We start from the raw sequence: 18,203 nt of genomic DNA on the forward strand, positions 1-18,203 counted from the left end.
AAAAAAATCAATATGAAACAAAATACTGTGAAGATGCCAATCCTAACAGTAGAAGGAAGAGTTTTATCTTCGTACATCAAACCACCTGGACTAAATCCATGACAAGAGAGGAAGAGCAAACTTCAGAGTTTACCTTTGAAGCCTTCGGCTTTAGAAATTGTGCAGGTTTTGTGTTATCTTTGCTTTGCCATAACAGTAACTCTTGAATATGCTTTTATATATTAAATTGTCAAGATTTAAAAGCTCTGAGAAGAAAATGTCTATAAAATATCATGCAATTGCCACAAATGTGGTCCAATTTGGGAATCACTTTCTAAACATCCTTTCTAGAGAGTAAGAAAACCAGGGTTAGACAGAAATGCTTAATGTGTTTTCACTATATTAAAATATGTCATTGTTGTTTTCTAAGGAATAATCCGCACCACCACCCCCAGTTTTACTGGCGATTTCTTTGACTTTTTTTATTTGGGGGAAATAAACTGATATTCCTCAAATATGAAAAAAAAAAGAAATGAGTAGTCATAAGGTTTTATTTTTAATGGCTTAATCAAATGACATGATCAGAGTTATGTTTTAGAAATTTTTCTAGAGAGACACAAAATGGTAGACAAATTGACTACTTGAATTTTGTAGCAATAGGTCAGGTGAGAAATAATGAAAGCCTGAACTAAAAGAACAGTAGAAATGAGAGTAGAGAGAGATTCAAGAGATATCCTGAAGGTGCCAATGAATGAGAAATAGTGAATTGTCAGATATGGGACACAGGGAGAAGAAAGAACCCATGATACACATTAAGTTTTCTTGTTCAGGTGCTGTTAGTACTAAAGCTATTCACCAAGATAGAGGAAGGACATAGGTCGAGAAAAATCTGAGGGGAAAAGAATAAGTTCATTTTTTTAATACACTGAGGTTGAGCTTGGCAGGAGATGTGTGGGTATAAAGAAGTTTATGAGACGGTCTGCTGATTGAATGTATGGATTTGGGCCATTGGAATTGATATCACTCTCGTAATGAGAGTGGAGAAATTTACCAAGGATCAGTTCTTGAGAACAGCAACATTATCCCATCAGGGTGGCATATTTCAATTTATTCTACTATACAAATCTTATTTTTTAGGGTCCTCTTTGTAATTTGGAATGGCCATGTAAAGATCTTACAGAGTCAAGGGAATATCTCTCAAATTTTAATGTGCCTATGCGTGACCTGGAGATCTTGAAAAAAATGCAGGTTCCTATTCAATTAGTCTGGAGTGGGGTTGAAATTCTGCATTTTTAGTGAGTTCCCAGATGATGCTGGTCCATGGACCACTCTTTGAGTAGCATGTTTATATCCAGCATTCTTAGCTCATCATGTTTCTAATTAAGTGACATTTACTATTGTCTGTAACAGGCAGTAGCTGAGTAAGTCTGAAGAAACCACATAAATAAAAAACCTCTTTAAAAATCTCCTGTATCTTAATAATATCCAGGTTACACATCCCACCATAAGGATGAGCAAAGAAATAAATCCTCAGCAGTCTTGACCTTTGCTCCCTGTCTAAAAGCCAAAAGTGAAGAATATGAATTCTCCCAGACAGGCCAAGGTATATGTGTCCACATGTGTTAGGTGCCTTTGACCTAACAGCTGTCACTAAGTACATCCAATGCTCAGGAAATAGCGGGGTAAGTGGCTGAATAGTCAACAAGGCTAAAAGTCAAGAGTAGATACAGAAATTGATGTAGAGTGATTTCTGCCACCGGAACTTAAACTGGCTGTGTATCCCTCTTCTCTAATCAGAAGCAGCTTCCCTTCCAGCTATACTGGATATTCTGTTTACTCACTTTGTACTTTAGTAGCAAGTGTCCTTTAGTGAAAACTTCATTTCCCAGCATATCTTCAGGGATCGCCATTAGACTGGTAACAGATTATCACCATCTGTTGGTGATTATTTCCACTATGTAACTGCCTGGTGTAAGAGATTTGTCCTCTTTCACCAGCAGAGCAACACCTTGAAAGAACTAGGGCAGTCTCAAGAGGAGTTGCAAGAATTGCAGCTGGGCGTAGATAATCCATATTAAAACAGCCTGAGGGCTTCTACTTCTACTCTATGTGTATATATATATATATATATATATATTTTACAATAGGGGGAATATGAAGTTTTTTCCCACATTTTTGTTTTTAGGAATCTGAAACAGATTAAAGAACAACAAAGAAAACCAATGCCATTATTTTTGAAAGACTTAACCTCCTCATTTATTGTGTTTCCACTTTAATCGTATCTGATTTTTAAAATGATATACTTATTGTTTCAGTACACTTATAATTAGGGTAAATTCACAAAGCAGAAATATAAACATGTTGTAAATATGAAACATGAGTTGTTAAACCAGCAAAAGCCCGCTTGGGGACATAGACATTAAGGGTAACGTTTGGAATGTGACTGTAGCTTAAATAAGAAATATTTATATAGCATCTAAATAACTGCACTAGAACTATTAATTCATATCCACTAATTTAAAGTGCATTCACTGAGTGTCCAGTGATATGCCTGTTCTTGGTATGGAAGATATTGTAGGCATGAAGAAAAACGGTGACATATCTGCCTTCATGTAGCTTTATGTTTTAATTGTAGGAGGCAGACAAGCTATCAAGTAAAATATGTAATATGTTGGTTATAAGTGCAGTGGAGAAAAATAAGTGATATGAGTTAAGAAGTGTTGAAGCGAAGGGAGTGCTTCCCTTATTTAAAATATGTACTTATTTTAAATAAGGTGAATTGTATTTCTGGACAGTCACCTGTACCTAAATTTTAGAGTTATTTAAGAAACATTTCAAAGGCATTATTTAGGATACAGAAATGATAATTTTAAATGATGGTGATAATATACTGCTTTTTGGTTAAAGGATGGAAAGGAATAGAATTATTCATTCCCTAGAACAATGTTAATGCACACAGTAGCATAAGCTACAAACAATACGCTGAGGAGGTGTCCAAGGTACTGAGCTCGTGGCAATTTCCAGAAGAGGCAGCCTCCAGCTTCTCCTTGCAGTCAGACTGTGAGATTGCCTAAGTTACTCAGCTTCATCCTCTCTCTGGAGTGGAAGCCTCTAGAAACATCACCAAACTTTTTGCAAACTTTATTTTCTAATACTTAAGAAAACTCTTAATGAGTAATCTTTTTTTTTTCTTTACACTTTGGTCACTGAAAATGTGATAATGTATTATTCTCTAAAAAATTCTGCTTTCTGAAATTAAATTTCAACTTAAAGTAGAAGACATTCAGAGTGAGATAAAAATAGGTTCAAATTCTGGCTATATCATGGTGTATACAGGTGACTTTGGCAGATGATTTAATGCAGCTGAGATTCTGCATACTTCATAGGATGTTAAGATTTAATAAAATAATGTGTGTATAAAGCACCTCTTGCTGCACCTGGACTATACTAATTGCTCTTAAAATGTTAGTTTTTTCCTCTTCTCTACTGTTGAGACAGTTCTCCGTGGGCCTCTGGTATTTCTGCACATCTATTAAGCACGACTAATGACAGCCTTTTATTCTGGATTATTTTTTCAAGGATGTTGGTATAATGCAGTCTTGAAAGTTACAGTGTTTCCTTCCAGAGCAAAGAGAGAACATACTTACTATCTAGTAAAATAAACATAATATCTCCTTCAGGAGAAAAAGCTGGGCAGGCTTGCTTTTAGCCTGTTGTAAAATATTAGGGTTTCCTAAACTTGGAGTTCCTCTTCTGTACCATGACCTACTGCATGTACCCTTGATGCATGCATATGGCTCTTGTTGCATTGTTTTGTGGGAATTGAGGCTCAGAAAACTGGTGTAAAAGTGATGATACTCTAGCTACCGCTACTGTTGTGAATAATAAACTTTCCTTTGTTTCTGACATGGGATTCTCATGTTTTCTGCCACGTTCATGTAACGGTGGCAGGCTAATTGGTTAGCTTCCAAGTAAGGTAATCTCTTCTCAGACCATTCACAGTTATTGATGCCTAAACTTCTCTACTCTAGAGGTTCTCTGTCATACATAGCAACATTCTAGTTGCATAATTTAAGCTACTTCCTTATTTGGCTTTCAAGCTTAATTGTTATAATGGAAACCAGAGAATTTAAATGTTTCAGCTTTAAATATAAAAGTTAGACTTCACAAAAATAAACAAATGACCTAATCAAACTTAGAAGCTTTTGTACAGCAAAGGAAACCATAAAAAAATGAACAGACAACCTAAAGACTGGGAGAAAATATTTGCAAATGATGCGACTGACAGGAGCTTAATTTCCAAAATGTACAAACAGCTCACACAACTCAACAACTACAACAAAAAACAACCCAATTGGAAAACGGGCAGAAGACCTAAATAGACATTTCTCCAAAGAAGACATACAGATGGCCAATAGGCACATAACAAGATGCTCAACATCGCTAATTATTAGAGAAATGCAAATCAAAACTACAATGAGGTGCCACTTCACACTGGTCAGAATGGCCATCATTAAAAATCTACAAATAACAAATGCTGGAGAGGGTTTGGAGAAAAGGGAACCCTCTTACACTGTTGGTGGGAATGTAAATTGCTGCAGCCACTATAGAGAACAGTATGGAAGTTCCTTAAAAAACTAAAAATAGAGCCACCATATGATGCAGCAATCGCACTCCTGGGTATATATCTGGAGAAAATCATGGTTTGAAAGGATACGTGCTCCCCAATGTTCACTGCAGCATTGTTTACTATAGCCAAGACATGGAAACAACCTAAATGTCCATTGACAGATGAATGGATAAAGAAGATGTGAAATATATATATATATATGTTATATATACACACACACATACATACACACACACAACAGAATACAACCCAGCCATAAAAAAGAATGAAATAATGCTATTTGCAGCAACATGGATGGAACTAGAGATTATCATATTAAGCATATCAGAAAGACGAATACCATATGATATCACTTATATGTGGAATCTAAAATATGACACAAATGAATTTATCTACAAAACAGAAACAGACTCACAGATGTAGAGAACAGACTTGTGGTTGCCAAGGAGCGTGTGGCAAGGAAGGAATGGAGTAGGAGTTTGGGATTAGCAGATGCAAACTATTATATATAGGATGGATAAACAACAGGTCTTACTGTATAGCAGAGGGACCTATATTCAATATCCTGTGATAAACCATAATGGAAAAGAATATGAAAAAGAATGTGTGTGTGTGTATATATATATACATTATATATATATATATATGTAACATATATATAACTGAACCACTTTGCTGTACAGCAGAAATTAACACAACATAGTAAATCAACTATATTTCAAGAAAATAAATTTTAAAAAGGTTAGACTTTAGTTCTTAAATGGTATATCTCATGCAGGCTCTGTTGCTGTCTCTCCTAACTTCTCATTAAAATGATTATGAAGACAAAGACAATGATGAAAATGTTCATAATAAACACGAGAAGCAGTAATCAACCCATTGCCAGAATCTAAAAGTGTTCAACAACAAACTTACTGGAAGCAGATTGCACAGGGTAATGTGTATCCCACAAGGAGCCCATATTTCCAGAACAATGAGAAACTGACTTAAAGATTTTAGAAATCCTGTCATTCTTTCGATCTTTATCTACTGGCTCAGAAATACAAAGGTTATACCAACCAGGAGAATGAAAAGAATCCCTTTAATGTGTGGGTTCTGCTTTCTGGAGAGTGTCAAGAGTGCTGCTTCTTTTATTCTACACCACTGTTCCACAATTCTGTTTTTCTACCTACATGCAATAAGACTTCTGGACAGGAAGTCTGTGTGGAGGTCAAAGGTAGGGATGAGAACTGAGGCAGAGGGAAGGCTGATGGTAATGATTTATGTGTTTAAAACATAGAACAGATCTAGGAAGAGGCCTTGTAGGAGTTTCGACTGGGGATTTGATGTTATCAGATACTGGTCTCTTTACTGTGTTGACAGGCAGCAGGGGAAGGAGCAGATTTTGTTTAGGGCAGAAGAGCCATGGCAGTTGAAAAGAAGGTAGATACCAGTGATCTAACTAGGAGCTACACATATGCACTTGCATAAAGGGAACAGAGTGTTTCTCTGATCAATCAGAACAAATTCATTTCTTTGAAAACATTTCAATATAAGAACCAGGAGAAAATGTTATAAAATTATTTAGTACTCTTAATATAACAGAAGATTGGAGCAGAAAGCCATGCAAGAAATCACAGAGTAAAAATATAGGCTGTATAAAGGCAAGGATCACTGACTCATTACTACTGTTTTCATAATTTTACTTAATAAGTATTGCTGAATGATGAATAAGATAAGAAGGCAGATGGATGAGAGAAAGAAATATTTCTAGGTAAATAAATGTAGAGATCAAAACTGGCAGTAAGAAAAGACCAAAAACTGGAATAGTTATTGAAGGTAAGAACAAAAGCACACTGGACTAGCAATTCTCATATCAGACAAAATAGACTTTAAAATAAAGACTATTGCAAGAGACAAAGAAGGCCATTACATAATGATCAAGGGATCAATCCAAGAAGAAGACATAATAATTGTAAACAGTTACGCACCCAACATAGGAGCACTTCAATACATGATGATCTTTCACCAATGGACAGATCATCCAAAATAAAAATAAAAAAGGAAACACAAGCTTTAAATGACACATTAAATAACATGGACTTGATTGATATTTATAGGACATTCCATCCAAAAACAACAGAATACACTTTCTTCTCAAGTGCTCATGGAACATTCTCCAGGACAGACCATATCATGGGTCACAAATCAAGCCTTGGTAAATTTAAGAAAACTGATATAGTATCAATTATCTTTTCTGACCACAACGCTATGAGACTAGATATCAATCACAGGAAAACAACTGTAAAAAATAAAAACACATGGAAGCTAAACAATACGCTACTAAGTAACCAAGAGATCACTGAAGAAATCAAAGAGGAAATCAAAAAATACCTAGAAACAGATGACAGTGAAAACACGAAGACCCAAAACCTGTGGGATGCTGTGAAAGCAGTTCTAAGAGGGAAGCTTATGTCAACACAATCCTACTTCAAGAAACAAGAAACACCTCAAATAAACAACATAACCTTACAGCTAAAGCAGTTAGAGAAAGAAGAATAAGAAAAAACCCCAAAGTTAGCAGAAGGAAAGAGATCATAAAGATCAGATCAGAAATAAAGGAAAAAGAAATGAAGGAAATAATAGCAAAGATCAATAAAACTAAAAGCTGGTTCTTTGAGAAGATAAACAAAATTGATAAACCATTAGCCAGACGCATCAAGAAAAAAAGGGAGAAGACTCAAATCAACAGAATTAGAAATGAAAAAGGAGAAGTAACAACTGACACTGCAGAAAAACAGAGGATCATGAGACATTACTACAAGCAACTATATGCCAATAAAATGGACAACCTGGAAGAAATGGACACATTCTTAGAAAAGCACAACCTTCCGAGACTGAACCAGGAAGAAATAGAAAATATAAACAGACCAATCACAAGCACTGAAATTGAAAGTGTGATTAAAAATCTTCCAAAAAACAAGAGCCCAGGACCAGATGGCTTCCCAGGTGACTTCTAACAAATATTTAGAGAAGAGCTAACACCTATCCTTCTCAAACTCTTCCAAAATATAGCAGTGGGAAGAACAACTCCCAAACTCATTCTACGAGGCCACCATCACCCTGATACCAAAACCAGACAAAGATGTCACAAAAAAAGAAAACTACAGGCCAATATCACTGATGAACATAGATGCAAAAATCCTCAACAAAATACTAGCAAACAGAATCCAACAGCACAATAAAAGGATCATACACCATGATCAAGTGGGGTTTATCCCAGGAATGCAAGGATGCTTCAATATACACAAATCAATCAATGTGATACACCACATTAACAAATTGAAGGATAAAAACCATATGATAATCTCAATAGATGTAGAAAAAGCTTTTGACAAAATTCAACACCCATTTATGATAAAAACTCTCCTGAAAGTAGGCATAGAGGGACCTTACCTCAACATAATAAAGGTATATATGACAAACCCACAGCCAACATCATTCTCAATATTGAAAAATTGAAACCATTTCTTCTACGATCAGGAATGAGACAAGGTTGCCCACTCTCACCACTCTTATTCAACATACTTTTGGAAGTTTTTGCCACAGCAATCAGAGAAGAAAAGAAATAAAAGGAATCCAAATCAGAAAAGAAGAAGTAAAACTGTCACTGCAGATGACATGATGCTATACATAGAGAATCCTAAAGATGCTACCAGAAAACTACTAGAGCTAATCAATGAATTCGGTAGAGTAGCAGGATACAAAATTAATGCACAGAAATCTCTTGCATTCCTATACACTAATGATGAAAAATCAGAAAGAGAAATTAAGGAAACACTCCCATTTACCACTGCAACAAAAAGAAGAAAATACCTAGGAATAAACCTACCTAAGGAGACAAAAGACCCGTATGCAGAAAATTATGACACTGATGAAAGAAATTAAAGATGATACAAATAGATGGAGAGATATACCATGTTGTTGGATTGAAAGAGTCCACATTTTGAAAATGACTATACTTTCCAAAGCAATCTAGAGATTCAGTGCAATCCCTATCAAACTACCAATGGCATTTTTCACAGAACTAGAAGAAAAACATTTCACAATTTGTATGGAAACACAAAATACCCCAAATAGCCAAAGCAATCTTGAGAAAGAAAAACGGAGCTGGAGGAATCAGGCTCCTGACTTCAGACTATACTACAAAGCTACAATAATCAAGAGAGCATGGTACTGCCATAAAAATAGAAATAAAGATCAATGGAACAGGATAGAAAGCCCAGAGATAAACCCATGCACATATGGTCACCTTATCTTTCACAAAGGAGTCAAGAGTATACAGTGGAGAAATGACAGTCTCTTCAAAAAGTGGTGCCGGGAGACCTCCTAGAGAACGGACTTGAGGTTATGGGGAGGGGGAAGGGTGAGCTGTGACAGGGCGAGAGAGAGTCACGGACATATACACACTAACAAACGTAGTAAGGTAGATAGCTAGTGGGAAGCAGTCGCATGGCACAGGGATATTGGCTCGGTGCTTTGTGACAGCCTGGAGGGGTGGGATAGGGAGGGTGGGAGGGAGGGAGACGCAAGAGGGAAGAGATATGGGAACATATGTATATGTATAACTGATTCACTTTGTTATAAAGCAGAAACTACACACCATTGTAAAGCAATTATACCCCAATAAAGATGTTTAAAAACAAAAAAAAAGTGGTGCTGGGAAATCTGGACAGCTACATGTAAAAGAATGAAATTAAAACACTCCTTAACACCATACACAAAAATAAACTCAAAATGGATTAAAGACCTAAATGTAAGGCCAGACACTATCAAACTCTTACAGGAAAACATAGGCAGAACACTCTATGACATAAATCACAGCAAGATCCTTTTGATCCACCTTGTAGAGATATGGAAATAAAAACAAAAATAAACAAATGGGACCCAATGAAACTTAAAAGCTTTTGCACAGCAAAGGAAACCATAAACAAGATGAAAAGACAACCCTCAGAATGTGAGAAAGTATTTGCAAATGAAGCAACTGACAAAGGATTAATCTCCAAAATATATAAGCAGTTCATGTAGCTCAATATCAAAAAAAGAAACAACCCAATCCGAAAATGGGCAGAAGACCTAAACAGACATTTCTCCAAAGAAGTTATACAGATTGCCAACAAACACATGAAAGGATGCTCAACATCACTAATCATTAGAGAAATTTAAATCAAAACTACAATGAGGGGCTTCCCTGGTGGCACAGTGGTTGAGAGTCCACCTGCCATTGCAGCGGACACAGGTTCATGCCCCGGTCCGGGAGGATCCCACATGCCGCATAGTGGCTGGACCCGTGAGCCATGGCCACTGAGCCTGCGCATCCGGAGCCTGTGCTCCGCAATGGGAGAGGCCACAACAGTGAGAGGCCTGTGTACTGCAAACAAACAAACAAACGAACAAAAAACTACAATGAGGTATCACCTCACACTGGTCAGAATGGCCATCATCCAAAAATCTACAAACAGTATATGCTGGAGAGGGTGTGGGAAAAGGGAACCCTCTTGCATTGTTGGTGGGAATGTAAATTGATACAGCTGCTATGGACAACAGTATGGAGGTTGAAAAACTACAAATAGAGCTACCATATGACCCAGGAATCCCGCTACTGGGCATATACCCTGAGAAAACCATAATTCAAAGGAGTCATGTACCAGAATGTTCATTGCGGCACTATATACAATAGCCAGGACATGGAAGCAACCTAAGTGTCCATCGACAGATGAATGGATAAAGAAGACATGGCATATATATATACAATGGAATATTACTCAGCCATGAAAAGGAATGAAACTGAGTTATTTGTAATGAGGAGGATGGACCTAGAGTCTGTCATACAGAGTGAAGTAAGTCAGAAAGAGAAAAACAAACACCGTATGCCAACACATATATATGGTATCTAAAAAAAAAAAAATGCTTCTGAAAAACCTAGGGGCAGGACAGGAATAAAGATGCAGATGTAGAGAGCAGACTTGATACTTGAGGGGGGTGCGGATGGTAAGCTGGGACTAAGTGAGAGAGTGGCATTGACATATATGCACTACCAAATATAAAATAGATAGCTAGTGGGAAGTAGCTGTATCGCACAGTGAGATCATCTTGGTGCTTTGTGATCACCCAGAGGGGTGGGATAAGGAGGGTGGGAGGGAGATGCAAGAGGCGGGAGATATGGGAATATATGTATACATATAGTTGATTCACTTTATTATACAGCAGAAACTAACACACCATTGTAAAGCAGTTATACTCCAATAAAGATGTTAAAAAGAAAAAGAACCAAGGTTAAATCTATACTTTCTTAATGATCAACTTTAATGCATATGAATAAATGTATACTTTGTGAGGTTTAAATAAATACATATGTAAGTTAAAAAAAAAAAGAACCAAAGCACAAATCAAAGACCTAAAAATCGGCAAATGAACAAAATTCTCTAAAATTTATATTAAAGTGTTCTTAGAACACTTAAAATTTAACCTACAATAATTAAAATATGATACAGAACTTTTAAGTCTAGGAGAAGATAAACCAAAGATAATATGTTTGACATAAAATAATTTTTTATATAAGCAAGGGAACATGATTTGTGTGTTAAGGAACAATCTGTCTAGTAAGAGACAAATATAGAAAGCATGATACAATATGATAATTGCCATATGATAGTGTCAGCTTAATATGGTAGAGAAATTGGTGTAGTACTGTCTGAAGAGACAACAGGTAAACTGTCCTTGAAGTATAAACAGGATTTCATGATGGGAGGATATTCCAAAGAATGTAAACGCATTCCAAATAAATTTCAAGGATATAGGATATTTAGGAAATAGTAAGTAGTTTGAGTATAGATGTAAGAAAAATGCAGGAAAATAGTCTATTAGAGAAATAGCAATGTTCCTTCTCTTTTCAATATAAATATTTATATATGTATATATGTACATATTTAATTTTTTGCAGATGTGCAGGGAGTTAGCCATTTTGCTTTCAGAGAGTGTAACGTGATATAACTTTCACTGTTGCCTTGAATATGTATTCAAATATATTTTTTAGTGAAGTACAGTTGATTTTCAAATATTTTGCTATTCTATTTTTTTACATTTTATTTCATCAAATAATTTAAATAGGAAAACTTCTTACACTTCTTGCAAAGTATAATGAAGAAACCATCTTTGGTGTTGGAGAGATCTGGCATCCAATCCACGTGTAGCAGATGCTGACTTTGATCAAGGCACTGTGCTTATGTAAAGCATGCTGTGTAACAGCCTGCGATTATGATGCTCTTAAAATCATTTGAGTTTTGGAAATTACTTTGTGACTTAGAAATTTTGATTTAAGCCTATGTAGTATAGCACTGAGCCTGGCACACAGAGAAGGGACTGAAAAAGTGTTATTCCCATAATTATGTGTGTGTGTGTGTGTGTGTGTGTGTGTGTGTGTTCTACATCGTCAACCACAGATCCCTTTTAGTAGTGAGATCTCTGGAAATATTATTATTTAGGTTAAATTAATGTCAATGGAAAAAGAGGCTTTAAATGATAGTTCTGGAGGCAGAATGCCTAGATCTGAATCTTGGCTCTGCCACTGATGAGCCATATGACCATGTCGCTTTATCTCTCTGTTGCCCCATCAGTATAATGAGGATAATAAATACTTACCTCATAAGGTGGTCATATATTAAAAGAGTTAATATACTTGGAAAAGTGCCTGGAACAGGCAAGCACTTAAATGTTAGCTAATGTAATTATTGAAAAGCTAGGATATGCTTTTGATGGTGGTTTCGCAAATGCATCTTATATAAAGAAGAGATAAACATTTTGCTGTATGTGATTATGACAGAAGTGTGTCATCCTCATTATCAAAAAGGTCTATATTACCTTACTGTGATTAGGTCTAAATTTAAATTTCTACAGTCAGAACAGAATAAGCTCTTCAAAGTCCAAAGTTAGTTTGAAAGCCATCTTAATCGTATAACATGTCTATCCAAAATTGAAGAGCTGTTGATATTTGTTTCCTTACCTGAAAAACAGTCACAATAATATCTACTTCTATGTTTGATGTTGATCTGATAGAATTAAATATGATAATGCACTCAAAGTGACGACCTTATGCCTAACTTAATATTCTATTAGCTATTGTTACTATCATCAACCATTTTCAAATGGTCTCTCAACTTATTTCCTTACAGGGCTGCTGAACATTTGTGAATAATTGTGAGACTATGGCTGTTGGATCTAAGAGTCGACTTTAACTGTTTCCTGTTGTAATCTAGTATAACACCAAGGCAATCAGGGGCACTTCTTTTGCCCTTTGATGAGGCCGGGCTATAAAATCCTTAAATATACTAATAACAGGAGGAAAATATTTTTCAGAGTCTGACTTTCAATCCTAATATTTATTTCTTTTGAAACAAGAGAAGAGACAGGTCCTTGATTAATTTATTATTGTCTGATAGTTATTTAAAATAGTGCTTTCATGTTTCTATTTCTCACATTTAACTTACTGCTTTTTCCATTTTTTCCCGAAACTGTTCAGTTGGATAGTAGAGCTGAATTCTTAACTTGATGAGAGTTGTAATTTTCAGGTGTAAAACTTTTGCATCTATTACAAATCAGACTAGTGGCTGTTTTCTTCTCACAGTCCCAGTTTTAGTCTGTTAATCTTCCCACGTTTTATTGTTTCCTCTATATGGTAAATATTTTACACTACGGTGTATAATTTTGGAATCCTTTTATTTAATTCACCTGAAGTGTTTGACATTATCTGATTTTAACTATATAAGATTAACACAATGAAACTTCTTTTCTAACAATTTTTCCATCAAAAATCCAGAATTGTCACTTACAAAGTAGCACTATTGATGCCTTTGTAGGCATTTTTTCAGTCAAGTCCTGTATTTCCAAATTAGTCCTGCTATTAAAAGTAAAAGCTCTTTTAGAGCAAATGTGTAACATTAAAAAAGCATCTATACTATGACCAAACTGTCTAGTTCCAACTCAAGAAAAGCACTGACAGTTCTCATTAGGAGTATTTTTTTTTATGTTATACAATTTCTCAATGGAAGGACACATAAAAATATACAGCTGAAATGTTTATTCAGGCTTATAATTCATGCAAAAAATCTTGCTGAGAAAATCAAGAAAATATATTTCCCCTCCCATTTTTGTAATTTAGCTCTATTTGAATAGTCTGAAGATAGGTTTAAAAATATCACATGTGGAGGGCTTCCCTGGTGGCGCAGTGGTTGAGCTTCCGCCTGCCGATGCAGGGGACACGGGTTCGTGCCCCGGTCCGGGAAGATCCCACATCCTGCGGAGCGGCTGGGCCCATGAGTCATGGCCGCTGAGCCTGCGTGTCCGGAGCCTGCGCGTCCGGAGCCTGTGCTCTGCAACGGGAGAGGCCACAACAGTGAGAGGCCCGCGTACCGCAAAAAAAAATCACATGTGGAATAAGAATAAATTTGGAAAAGCAGAATTTAAAATATGCTTTTCTCTCTTTTTAAATAATGAAGTGATAGTGCTGTTACCATGAAGAACCAAGAAAACATTTGTTTTAGCACATCATATGATACAATGGGGTGATTGCAGGAAAGTAGGAGAGGTGAATGTTTCCAGAGCAGAAGCTCCACTTGCACTTAGAGAAAGAATCTACTGTGAACTGTCTGCTGGTGCGGGTTGAGGAGAGGGCTTGGAACATCAAGAGCTACTTACTTACTGTTTCCAATATTTGGTTTCTTCAAAGTGAAGAGGTTTCAATATAATAATAGTAGGTCAACACTGCTTTTACGGACATTATTAAAACATAATCTCAAACTCAAGAAAACTTTTATGTAAATGATTTTTTAACCCCCCCAAATTTAAAATTCAACTCTATTTTTATTAGATGGGATCCTGGCTAGTTTCCACCTCCTGAGGTTTTTTTTTTATTCTGTGTTTATTTTTAAGACTAATTATCCTCACCTACATAAACTTCCTGGTTTTCAGAATATTTAATTGCCTGGTCAATGTCTCTGTTCTCCAGATGACAGTTATCTAACATGCATCATCAAAGGGACCCAAAATTCAGACCAGATGACATCTACTCAAGAGTACAGGAGGAACCGAAGCATTAAATTGTGGCAGTACTAGCCAACATGTGTAGCTTATCATTGCAAACAAGTGCTCAGCCAATGGAGTTGTGTGTTGTCATTGTGACCCATAACTGTTGGAAGAGTTCCAGAAATGACATAAGGAATTCTGCATAGAGCAGGTGGCAGGTGGGCACCCAAGGTAGGTTAAATGAATGTGTGACTTAGGAAGTTGAATAAGTTACAGACTGGCATAATTTGGATACATAGTAAATTTAAAAGATTACTTGTATTTACGTTCTCATTATTTAGAAATTGATCTGAAGCTTATACAAAGAAATTGGATTTAAAGTGCGGTAAGCAATTAACTGTCAGATAAGATTTGCCTTTTTTAAATCACAAATTCAGAATTCCAGGATAATTTTTGTCTTTTTTTACATAAAGGGAAATAATGGTAATTTTACACCTTAAAGGAAATAACAAAATCTTTAATATTTGTCTGTTAAAAAGTAAAATGATATGGTAGCACCAGGAAATACACATTGGCAGGAGATATTCCTATACCTTCAATCTGAATCATCTGAATAAAAGAAAATTTCACATCCCTTTAGATTTCACAAGCTCAAGGAAATGTGAAACATTTGACATTTTCACCTTAGTGTTTTCACACATAAAAGAGACACCTGTCAAGGGTAAGTAGCAAACTTGCTTTTCCTGTTGAAAGCTAGTTTTGCAACTCAAAGGGCAAATAAGGAAAAAATGTTGCTCTAGAATTTTCTGAAATGCTACAACTCACACAGGCAGTAAACTCCTGTTCTACTCACGGTGTCTGCACGTGGTCCAAGTCAGAATCTTAGCTGCTGAATTGCTGAGAATTTAGAAATGATCCCTTCTAACCAGTCTACCGTATAGGTGAAAATCAGAAAAGGTGTAAAACTTGTGCATGGACAGCGTTCAGTTCTTCCAGTCTTAGTTACTACACATTTAGTTGTCACTTAAGTTTTAATTGGCTGAAATTAGGCCCCTTAGTTTCATTGAAACTATGCAAAGTTTTTATTCTGCAGCAGCTACTCCATTCACTCTGGTTGTGACGCTTTGTAAATGAAAGTCAAGGTGACTTTTGCATATATGCATATTACCATTTAAAAGTAAATTCAGAGGCAAGATGAGGCTGAGATTTGTGGCCTATTAGATGCTGAAGATAGAAAATTTGGTGCATTTCTAAGCAAGAGCTAGGTCCCGTGGGAGCATAAAAGGCACTTAGGGAAGCAGTGAAAAAGGGCTAGAAAACTGTAGAAGGCCTTCAACACCAGAGAGAGGATATATTTAAAACACTAGTCAGCAAGGAATGATGATAGGGATTTGAGAACGTAGAGATTATGTTTACTGTGCTGGTGTCAGGGAGAGCACTTTGGCAGCGGTGGGTAGAACAGAGCGCACAGGAGGGAGACAGGGATAGGAAATGTTGTATCGACTGTGTAGGGCTTCCACATCAGGCACTGGTTTCTGACAGACTGACGTTTGGAAAGCAAGCTGAGTAAGCATAAGTTCCAACCTCCTGTTTCTAACAGGACTTGAGCACCAACCACATCCTATCCCGTAGAGGCACCACCAGAAGCTGCTTGGTATCTTCTCCCCAGGGTTCCGAGCTCTGGCTCCACAGGCTCCACGTCTCAGTTCCTGCAGTTCCGGCAGCAGCCAGGTGGCCCCCCTCCCCAGAGGTCTGAGCACCAACTCTATGATAATCTCTCCCTGAAGCTCCTTGGCTCTAATATTCCCAATCTCTGCCTTTTTGTTCCCTTAGACCTAGTTGGAGCTGTCTCTGCAGTTATCATTTCTGGATGACCTCAGTATCCTCTTGGGGCTTTTTTAGGCCTTCAGAGCATGTGTAAGCTGATCTCTATACTAAATCCCTCTACTGCAACACCTTAGTGCAGTTTCCATTTTTCTGCTGGAAACTGATTGATAGAATGAGGGTGAGCGGTGTACCATCTATGTAGACAACATGGCAGGAGCACTGGAACACAGAAGTGTGGGCACGGTCAGGGAAGATAAGTAGTTAGATGTGATTAGACCACATAGCTGAACATGAGATGTCCTGAAAATTACACTGGGAAAAATTAGGGTGGGATTTTAGTAACATATTAAGTGTCTATATACAAACAAAACTGACTTCTATAACATGCATCACACATCCCAATAACTTCCTCAGGAACACACTGATCTAGTCTAAGTTTTTAAATGTGATGGGCTTTAAAAATATACGGAGTGCTGGCTTCGGCAGCACACATACTAAAACTGGAACGATACAGAGATGAGCATGGCCCCTGCGCAAGGAGGAGATGCAAATTTGTGAAGCGTTCCATATTTTTGATATTAATAATAAAGAAACGGCATTTGTTGAGTGTTTATATATATATATATTTATTTAATTATTTATATGGAGACTCTTACACTTCCCCATCAGGTTAAGTGGCCTATATACAGTGGCATCCAGGGAGATGTCTAGGGGCCGACGGATATGGTTCAGAGCCTCATGAAAGCAATCTGAACTACAGGTATGTGGTTTGGAATCATCAGTACACAGATGACAACTGAATTTATGAAGGTTACTGAGATAACCCAGAAAGAAGGCAGAGAGTGAGAGAACATAATGTTTATGGCAAAACATAAGAAGCAACAGTTTCCATGATTTTTCGATAGGGCCCCTGTGCTTTAAACAATCAATCTGATGTCTGACTCTCACGTTCCATTTATACTTTCCGCCTATATCCCTGGAATTAGTTGCCTGCTATTTTCGAGCAACACTTGCTGAGATGACAACATGGGATAGTAAACTAGGCTTGGGCTTTAGGTCCAAAGTCTTGGGGTTGGACATAAAGACATAAAGTCATAAATTCAGCTTCGTAATAGTTAGGATCTCTTTAACCTCTCGGGTTCTCTGTTTTCTTCTCTGTAACATTAATAAGGATATTGATCATTAATAACGATTTCATCTCAGGGCTGTTGTGGGCATTAAGAGTCATACAACAAGCAGTTGTTGGTCAGCTGCTAAATGCCAGTTGCAAAAAAAAATTTTTTTTAAAAAAGGGGGACTTCGCTGGTGGTCCAGTGGTTAAGGCGCTTCTCTTCCACTGCAGGGGGCATGGGTTTGATCCCTGGTTGGGGAATTAAGATCCCACATAGTGTGTGGCACGGCCAAAAAAAAAAAAAAATGCCAGTCGCTGCTTGGTTGTCACTATGGGTAAAAGAGGAAAAAGAGCTTACAGACCAATGGGGGAGACAGACACATTACGAGGTGAATATAATGTATATACAGGGAAGCAACAGAGAAGGTATGAGGCTCAGCGGCAGGGAAGGATTCATAGACAGGCTTTAGCTGTTTAGGCTGAATCCTGAGGAAAATATGGGAAGCAGTTGAATGGAAATAGAATAGTATACTATTTGGAACTTAATATCAGGTGTTTAGCAAAGGAGTTTATTTTCTTCCCTTTTACTACCTCCTT

At 36.9% G+C, this 18,203-nt stretch overlaps 1 long non-coding RNA gene and 1 other non-coding gene across 2 annotated transcripts in view; one reads left to right on the forward strand and one right to left on the reverse strand.

Annotated features, from left to right (window-relative positions):
* LOC132597309 (uncharacterized) overlaps positions 1 to 18,203 on the reverse strand; it is a 370,081-nt gene that overhangs the window by 33,314 nt on the left and 318,564 nt on the right. The window lies entirely within an intron of this gene.
* On the forward strand, positions 16,966 to 17,069 carry LOC115857370 (U6 spliceosomal RNA). The gene has a single exon (XR_004041238.1). It is a non-coding gene; the product is annotated as a U6 spliceosomal RNA (small nuclear RNA).

This window comes from Globicephala melas, chromosome 5, assembly GCF_963455315.2.
Source record: "Globicephala melas chromosome 5, mGloMel1.2, whole genome shotgun sequence".
Lineage (NCBI taxonomy): Eukaryota > Metazoa > Chordata > Mammalia > Artiodactyla > Delphinidae > Globicephala > Globicephala melas.